The sequence below is a fragment of the Pyxicephalus adspersus genome, chromosome 7, assembly GCF_032062135.1.
Source record: "Pyxicephalus adspersus chromosome 7, UCB_Pads_2.0, whole genome shotgun sequence".
Taxonomy (NCBI): Eukaryota; Metazoa; Chordata; class Amphibia; order Anura; family Pyxicephalidae; genus Pyxicephalus; species Pyxicephalus adspersus.
Window position 1 is genome coordinate 51,993,667 of NC_092864.1, and position 10,066 is coordinate 52,003,732.

Sequence of the window (10,066 nt, forward strand, 5' to 3'; positions counted from 1 at the left end):
ACAAAAACAACATGAATGGAAAAAAATGTCATTAATTTAAAAATGTGGCAGATGTAACATAGCAGCTTAACTCCAGCAAAAAAAAAAAAAATTAGGATTTTGGATTAAGTGAAGAAAAGTTTTCATTGCTGTACATCCTGCAACGTCATAATAAACAAGAAGCAGCAAGTAAAGTGACATTGTTTTATTTAGTTTCTTATCTAACAATAATCGTGTAGTAAGTTTACCCAAATACAATAAAAAAAATATCTCTTTATTGATAGCACAATTTTTTATTAACTTGTGGTTTACATTGACAGTATAGCTCATATCAAACATGGAGGGATGTCATCTAAAGGTAGCCTTGATTTTTCTTATCACTGATCTATGAATTGCCATACGGTTGTGATAAAGGGTTGGAATAAACAGCTTGCAACAGCCTCAATGCAAAAGTACTGTTAGTTAACACAAGAACAGGTTCAGTGTTTTAATTTGCATAAAATTATACTGCAGACTCATTCCTTTACTCACCACCTATTATAGTAATCACAGTCCAGAAGTACTGATTTATAGTTTGTGCATGATTAGTGACCTAATGATAAATGAGGTGTTACCGCTACTACTCTTGAAATTCTTTTCTGTTGCATTTGGCTACAGCTTATTATGTTGGGAGAACAAAACTTTGCAGGGTGACTTCAGTAGAGTTAACGGTACAAAAATTCAAGAAGGGATTGGATAACTCTGCAGCATAATTATGGGACTGGATACAGATGTAAAGAAAACTTAAAATAAATCAGAACCAATATAGTACTGTATGTTTGACTGTCAAAGGTCATAAAACTTGTAATAACATTTGTTTCCACAAAATACTAACACATTTAGCATTTTTGTGGGAGAAACAAAATAAAATTAATTGTATCTAAATGCAAAGCTTTAGTAACCTGCAACACACCTGCGTTACAGTGCACCACAATGCACAAATATTTATGCTTTGTACAGAACATTTTTTTTAGCAGGACCTTTTTTGAATTTTAATCACATAATGGCAACAATTCTCAATGCAGTAAAAATAAGAGTGTCAACAGACCACTTTGCTATGATGTGAACTGAATTATTTTTCCTATATAATACTATATAATAATAAATACACTTTTGCAGAAGATTAAGCTTGTTTCTTCATCTTATGAAGAATGCCAGATGTCTTCAGTTCTGTCATTATTTCCACACAAGACTTGTCCACATACCTGAGGGTGAAGAATATTATTTAGGAATGTGATCTGTCTTGAAATACATTACTAACTGGTTTACTTATCCTATACAACAGCTGCATTACATCAAAAGCTCTACTGTATATTGCATCCTAGATATCATGGTAGGGAGGAAATGATTAGACTGGTTTTCATCTACTTCTAGCCAGAAAATGATTACATTTGGAATTTTTGTACATTTCGGTTTTTACCTAGTAAAACATAGAATTAGCATAGTATACTGATTGTATAGCATAGTATGGCATTTCCAGGGTAATGAAAAACAATGAAGGCTCATATTATATGTTGCCCTTTGTTCAATGGGCATTCTAGAGGGTAAACACAAAGCAGCTCACTCAATATAAAATAATATTAGGTTTAAAAAAGAACACTTTGACAATTTTTCAAAGTAAAAACTTCAAAATTGTGTATGATATTGAAATTTTATTACAGCAATTGTAGATTATATTAATTAGATTAACAGCAGTTGTTGAAAAGGGAGATTTAAAAAACTGTATAAAAATACAGAACATCACTAAAACAGAAATCTGCAAATTGATATATTAAAGCATGGGTTGACAAGCACAGTAACTGCTTAGTTTAGTGCTAAGTGGCACGGACTTATACTCTTCAGTCTGAGATACAGGAACACGACAAATTCAAAAGTTGAAATCTATAGTTAGCCATATATCAGACTGATGCATACCTAGATTTCCACAGTGCAGCACGCTATATTAATCACCTTTAAGCAGAAATGGTTTTAAAATCAAATAATCCTATGTACAGGCAGTGGACAGGGTCTGTCATTTCAATTAATCTTTAATGCCCTTTCTTTTGTAACTCAAATGTGTAGCAGAGGTGGGGCAGAGTGTCAGATGCTTGACAACTGAAGAGGTAGAGAACAAGTTTCGAAGAATAATTTTTTACATTGGCATTTAGCAAAACTGCTGTTTGGTATAGAATACAATTAGAAGCAATTTATTAGCTGGTGGTTAATGGGGGCTGCTCCAGCCCTGCCAACCACCAGTAAAGTAGAAGCCCTTCCTGCTGCACTCCATAGGTATTGATTTACCCATCATAGGTATGTAGTACGAGTGATCACTATTTTTAATACATCTACACCAGTTGACCAGTGTATGCCTACTTTGAGTTTGTGTTTATTCTCCATTATCTGTATGAATGTCAAACAATCCTTCCTAAAATGTTAAGCATGTACCATACTCCTTTTTGGAAATGGAGAATGTGATCCATAAAAACACTTTCATAAATATGTTAAATTGTAAAAGAGGCAACCTAACCGATTAGAACATTTAACAATAGGCCTTTAAAGTTTCATTCTCAGCCAAGTTTAGAAAAGTCATATTTGCAAGGTCAGTATCCTAAACCTGCAGCAGATCCTGGGGAGAATATCCCTCCTAAAGTATAAAGCGGGAAACTTTAATTCATAAACCTCAATAGCTAAACTTGTACAATGATCTCCAATGTAATTTCCTGCAAAAGTATTATTTTGTGCATTTGGAAACACATCCAGCCCCTTTCTGAAACACTTTTGCAATTTTAAAACAAAGTCAATGTTCAGCATTGGGCTAGTTGTTGCGGATCACAGAGGCTTTGCAATGTGTGGCTACTTATAACACCGTCTAGCCAAATAACCTCTTATTTCTTTGGCTACCTACAATTCCTACATGGTGCTGCTGTCTTTGGCAATGCGACTGCTCTCAATGAAAATTCCTGTAATCTACAACCACACAAACTCGCTTTTGTATCATTTTCATAGACCAAATATTAACATATAGTAAGGATTATTGAATTTTATAAGTTTAAACCTGTTCTGAATGTGAAATGGGAAGAAAACTATGTGTGAAATCTGTCATATTGTTCCACAAAACCCACTTAACACAGGTTAATGCAGTAAATGCCTTAAAATGCAGTCAAGCCTGTTGTGAAATATGTCACAGATCCGTCAGAGAAAGACGAGACTTGGCAGACAGCATCAGAGTGTAGACAGGACTTAAGTAACTAAGTGGTGGAGGTCACCTTCCAAAAATAATTACAAAAATTTGAAGTGAAAAGCTTTGGCTTTAAAGATATACATAAGACACAAACAGGGGTCAGGAGTCATTTGGAACGATTCAAACCAGAATTAAAACACAAACAAATAAGACTTCAGAGAATAGAATATAACTTCCTGGGAGAATACACTTAAGGCAGATACAATGCCTGGCAAAAAAATGTCCCTGAGGCTATGGGAGCAATGTTATGATCTGGGGTGGCTTTAGTTGGCTTAGGTTCTATAAAAATATGTGCCCAAAAATGAGGTCAGCTAACTACCTGAATATGTTAGGGAAAGAAAAGAAAGTTTTTTTCATCAACTGACTTTTTTTCCCATGATGCCACAGGCTTATTCCAAGATGATAATGCCAGGATACATCAGGCTCAAGTTGTGAAAGAGTAAGAATGAGACATCATTTCACACATGGATTGGCTTCCAAAGAATCCAAACCTTAAATGCAAATATTCTACACAGTTGCTTTAAAATCCAGATAAGAAAGGGCAACATTCTAACTTTAAATATAAGTAAACATTTTATATAGTCTTTACCATGTTGATGTAATTTTTAACCGTTTTAAACATGCATATTTTAATATCCTCCCAAGAAAGCCCTTTTTCAAATTTTCTTGTTATATGGAAACAAAACTCTGTCCATGTGTCAGGATCCGAACCCAGGGATGCTTCTGTGTCTGGCTGCAGCTCCGTCTACTGTGCCACTTGAGGGTTTGCCTTTTGCACTCTGTTGGAAACCTTGAACAAAGATACCTTGATACTTAGTTTCTTGCTGAACCTTGAACTCCAGGTCCCTCCCATGAACTTCCTAATTAATCCATGTCTCTGAAACTTCCTGTTGCCAGATTATTGTGCTCTGCCAATATCTTGCACTTCCTGCTACTATTACATTGCGTTCTCCAAACTGCTACCTGTGTACCCCCCGTTGGCTGCTGTTTAAACGACTACTCTTCCTCGCACTCCGTCTCCAACTTACACCATTGGCTACCGACCTCGGCTTGTGCTTTGACTATGTTTGTGTTTTCTCTTTATCTGCTACCCCTGCTTGTGCATAGATCCTGGACTGCATCCGCCTGTGTCTGCTTACTGTTTCAGCCACTGGACTCCGAGCCTGACCCCTGATCGTTATACCATGTCTCACAATTGCTTCTCTGCGTTACCATTGAGTGACAGTGTCTCTTCAAAGGTTATCCCCCGACCCCAACGGGTTCTCTCTTTGGTTGTTTCTCCTCCTTTCAGGTATTGGGCAGCAAGTGGTGGTGCTTTGCACTAGCAGTGAATCTGTAGAATAAAACACTATCACATAATGGGTAGTGAAGTCACCATTTACCTAGGTAACTAATTTTAGTAATGACTGCAAAGGAGCAAGAAGTTGCTGCGAACATAGGAATATGGGGCATTGGCATTCCCAGGGACTCTTTCACTTTGCTTTACATAATCAAGGTAAAAGCGTCTCCTTTCTTGACCTTTTTAACATGGGGAAACCCTTTGAAATAACTTACAGGTATTTAAGGAACCCCTTAGTACAACTACTTTATCCACAACAAGTACAATAGTTTGGTGGTCAGTAGGAAGAATGCCTCCTACATGGCTTAAAAGTGGGAAGCTGCCACCTTTACAGATAGCCATAAAGATCATTGGTGTCAAATAAACTAACCAGAGTGGGAAAAATTGTTCATTGCTCCAGGAATCCAGAGCAACCTTTGGAGGAACCCTAGGGTTCCACAAAACCCTATTTGAGAAAGACTTGTCTATGGAATTACAATTAGTATGGCTGTTTTACAATTCAGCCAAATTCAGTTTGTCTGTTCTTAGAAAGTAAATATTGTGCAGTCATTTTCAGTTCTGTTATATGTAATTTAGCACACACCTATAAATATTAGTGAGCTTTCTTACTCTACTATTACAGCATTACATAATAAAACATAATTTACCTTGGCGAATGAATTTCAAACTGATATATAATTACTACACTTTCACATTGTAACAAATCAATAAGCATCTAGTTTTAACTCTTGCCACAGAGTTAATTAATATAATCTACTTTGAAGCGAAGTAAATAAGTGAAATATAATGAACAAGTTATGTTGATGCCCAGGAAAAATTCATTCATGTCAGCAACTTAATAAGTAGATTATCCGTAATTATGACTAAGCAACTTCTCTAACCGAAGCTGTGCAACACATTCCTTCAATCCATTAATCAATGCTTTCCTGGATACATGGACTTGTTAGAACTTAATGTACAGTACACATAGCTGTCAGCTGATAATATTGCAACAGGACTTGAATGAACAGCTTGACCTTTTCTATTTGTACTGACCACAAATGCGTGCATAATAAAATAGTGAACTATGCAGTTTGTTGGGCTCACCAAAAAATGTTCGTTCTGGCTTGTTTTTGAGTTTCTTAATTAGTGCTGACCATTAGAGGTGCTTGTTGTTGCACAGGGAGATTTTCCAAATATTCTGCCTATAAGTGGAGCTAATACTGCAAGTGAAGCTAAAACTTAATCCATGTCTGCAAGTGGAGACAGAGACACACACATGGCGAGACAATAGCAGTCAACATAAATAACAGTCAACATAAATTTCACTCAAGTAAAGCACACCCAGACTTCATTTGGGGACCTAGGACCCACCAGAGAAGGAGAGCTATGCGGTAGACATTGTTTTCTTTGCACAGTGGCCCTTTTTTGTAGGGCAGCAGGGAACAGAGGCCCAGCATTGAGCACAAAAACCATAACTTTGGGTTCAATAGAACTAAGCTCACCAGATTTTTCCAGACCTCCTGTGAAGCCAATCTGACCCTGTTCAAAGTACTGTAGCACTGCCCGAAAACAAGGTAAATATCACAATGAAAAAACAGGTATTCCGCATACAATGAAGCAGCCTTTTCTTAACCCTAACATAGGGAACCGCTTTAAATAATGTTCAGGCCTTAAAGAACCCCTGCTATAATCACTAAATCCACAACTCACATTACAATAACCCGGTGGTCAGAGGGAAGAATGCCTTCTACGTTGCTCAACAGTTGCAAAAAAATCACCTTACAGATTGCTAAAAAAATTACTCATGTCAATTAAACTTACCTTAAAAGCACAAATTACTCAGCTAATGCTCAAGGAACCATTGCAACCTCTGGAGAAACCCTAAGGATCCAGGGAATATTGTGATATTGAGGTCATTCAGCTTCAGTTTCTTTCTCTGTTCTGCTGTGTTTTCTGGCTTTTGAATTGTAATATTCCACAATGACTAAAAACATCATATATATATCTTCAGAACTTAAAGTACTGGTATATATATCTCTGTTATATATATATATATCTCTGATATATATCGCTGTTCTATCTCTGGAAACACTATTTATGGCTAGCCCTAGGCCACATAAAATATAAACATAGGGATCTGGTTTGGACATGTTTTATAAAATATTTTTTTTAACAGATAAGAATACAGACAAAGATAAGGAAGCTGGGAAATTGCATTGTCCCATTCTGTGGTTGTAAATAGGAAATGAGGAGGCTAAGGAGGAATTTATGACGATGGGTCTACATTTCTGAATTAGTGTTAGTTCATATGATTTACTCATTATTCACAACCTCCAAGCTGTCATGAGGATAATTAATCAAAAGTGTGTAATCTGCTACCATGGAAAAATATTTCTATTCCCTTTTATTAGGTAGACACAGCATTAGGGGGGCATGGGACACACCAGACACACTGTGAAGGTCAACAATTTTACTGAAAACATAAAAGACCACAAAATTAAATTATTATCAGTGATATTTCCCACCTGAACATTCACAATGTTCAGGCCAGGGGAATCAAGAAATCCCATGTGGCTTCCAGAGTCTGGCACCTTGCCTGCCACTTGGCTGCTCACGCTGCAGCGGATTTGACCGCCATATAGTGAGAAGTATTGAACCAATCACTGCCACCCCTATTCATTCTTTATGGGGCTGCTGGGGGTGGAAGCTACATCTAGAGTTTCTCCCAAGGCCATGGTTCACTGATATGAGGAAATAGTAACAGCTCTGCTACTTCACTGCCAGTGTGAACACCTAATTATATTACTATTGTTACAATACTGGCATTCTGTCCCCCAGTCCTCCAGGCAATCCCTTTGACAGGTGAACAGGCTAAAGCAGAACTATTTAGTCCTAAAACACAAGGAACAATCATGAAACTCACAGGTAGGATAGCACTTTTTACAGGAACACAGTTGGTCACTAACCCTGTTCTTTATTAATGTTCATTGATCAATTATATTTTAACCCTTCATCCCTATTGTGTGCTGTTTGCATAGGTATGATCTCTATTACAGTATTTTGTTTCCTTAGATGCAGTTTAAAATTATAAGTGGAAGCTGAATCCAGCTTTATCTTTTGTCTTGCATAGTTGTACAGCTCCTCCTCTGGACTGAAATTGATTACTCTGATTTAATGCACACTGCAAGCATCTAGCAGTTTGCATAATAAGCTGTAGTAAGTCAGACAGTGCCCATGTTATTTCCTGGCTCAGGACATCCAGCATTATTAAGCTATTTCCATTTTTTACCATTACTGTCCATGGGTAACCCTTCAATTTATTGGTTTTCTGTTCTTTCAAATGTGGCTACTCAGCATCACCTGTGCACATACAGTAAGGTATGTACAATACCCCACCAGTCATGATCTGTCTGCTTTGCACAGAAGCACAGAGACGATGACATCACCAGGTCTAAAAACAGGTATGTAATAGAAATAGAAAGTTTATGTTTATTAATTGCATTAGCACATTAACATGTTCATAAAGGGGGAAAAGGAACTAAAAAAGGCAAAATAATAAAGCAATGCAAACACTCTACAAATCTGTGATACCTTTTGCTTTATCAAGTAGGGAATGAAAGTTCATATTAGAAACCATTTTCCTTTTTTGTCAGATACTGGCATGTACTTGGGCTATTCTATTACCACCCAAGTCTGCTCGCTTGCTTTATTGGTAATAGTTAGCTACTCAATAATTGTTTTACTAAATACTGCTGTCTATCAAATGAGAAAAAAGCACAGAGTGCAGAACTGGGAAGCAAAATATTCTGTGCAGAGTTGTTCCTGTTCCACCTGGTAAACCATTTGGCCTTGTAATTTCAGTATCATTTCAATACAATATATACATTTAGTTCTGCCTAAATGTAGAATAAATCTAAATCCACAGAAAGTGAAAAAGCATTTATACTTAAAGCAGAACTAAACCCCCTATACTCACCTGTCGCCGTCCTTCCTTCTCTGCATAGTTGCAATCTTCGGCCATCTTGATTGACCAGGCCCAGAATGACGTAACTCCTGTGCGTGCAGGAGTTCATCTAGTCCTGGTAACAGTAAGTGAAGCCAGTATTGTCCTGATAACCAACGATGAGTTGTACATCCATATCTTAGCAGTTTTACAGTTCAAAGGAGTTATCAGACAGGTAAGAATGATTATTGCGGAAGGGACATTGTTTGGTCTTTCTGCAACAATGCCCCGCCATATCTAGAATTTGTAAAAGTGGAACTTTATTTTTATTTATTTTATTTAGGTGGTAATCACCTTTGTAGCTACTAGACTAAAGAGATAGATAGATAGATAGATAGATAGATAGATAGATAGATAGATAGATAGATAGATAGATTAGATTACAACAGGCTGCTTCATTTAGTTGAGCTATACATTTTAATGAAGCTGAAATTGTACAAACTGAATACAGATCTGTGTAGATATTACTGACATCATGCCCCCAATGTTGTACATATTATAATATTACTCAATTCATTTTGTAATTCAGGGTGTACAGCACTTCCTTTGTTCTCGCTTTTACAAATAAGGACTCATTAACTTAAACAATAAAATGGTTTGCATTTGTGGCCAAAGATAATAGAAAAGTAAAGTGCTTGTTTTTATTTGAATGAATGAACAAGACATCAGTCAAACAAATGGCATTTTAATTGTAATGAAATTAGAAGCCCACAAATATTAGAACAATTATTAGAATTTTATTTGAGGATAACATTTTATTGGTTGAACTTTATAGATTTGAGTACAAAAAATGATTGGGTAAATGCTGAAGTACAATTTTTTGTTTAAGCCTGAATGTATTTAAAGCGGAAATTTCAGTAATTAAAAAAAAGACACTTACCTTTACTTCTGCAGAGCCCTTGTCCCCTCTACAATTGGATTCAATATTGTCCCACACTGTCCTGGATTCTTTCTTCGTCCTGGTGCATAGGAATCTTCTTCGCTGGGTGCTGCTATCTTCCATGCACAGTTGTTAGAAGAGTTAATTCATGATGAAATTGCATTTTCCATAATATAGAAATAATGCTCTACTTTTTTAATATTCCTATTTCCTGTTCAGCCCTAAAGAATTTAATTCTAATCTGAGAATTTTATTTTCTGTACAGAGCACTGTAGATAAAAATTTGTTTCTATGCCATTTCTCCCCCCCCCCATTCGGTCCACTGACTGTGCTGCTGTCCAAGAGTCCATCATCATTTAAATACAGATCACTGACATGAGTCATCAGAGAGAGTTTTTGCCTATTAGATTTCTTTCATGCCGTTTCCCATAAAGACCTTTAGATAGATTATTGTGCATTAGCTTTATCTATTATCTTGACTGTTGTTTTAAGACCCATATAACAAAGATCATCAAAGCATGACAAAGTGAGAAGTATGTTTGTTTAATTTAATCTTTGCAAAATAAACACTTCATAACACAATATTGGGATGAATGAATTTCCTCATACAAACCACTATTCTAA

General features: G+C 36.4%; 1 long non-coding RNA gene across 1 annotated transcript; it reads right to left on the reverse strand.

Annotated features, from left to right (window-relative positions):
* Positions 1–252: 252 nt before the first annotated feature.
* LOC140334561 (uncharacterized) lies at positions 253–9,742 on the reverse strand. The gene is made up of 2 exons (XR_011921593.1): positions 9,443–9,742; positions 253–1,223 (listed from the first exon to the last, which is right to left on the reverse strand). It is a non-coding gene; the product is annotated as an uncharacterized lncRNA (long non-coding RNA).
* Between the last annotated feature and the right edge of the window lie 324 nt (positions 9,743–10,066).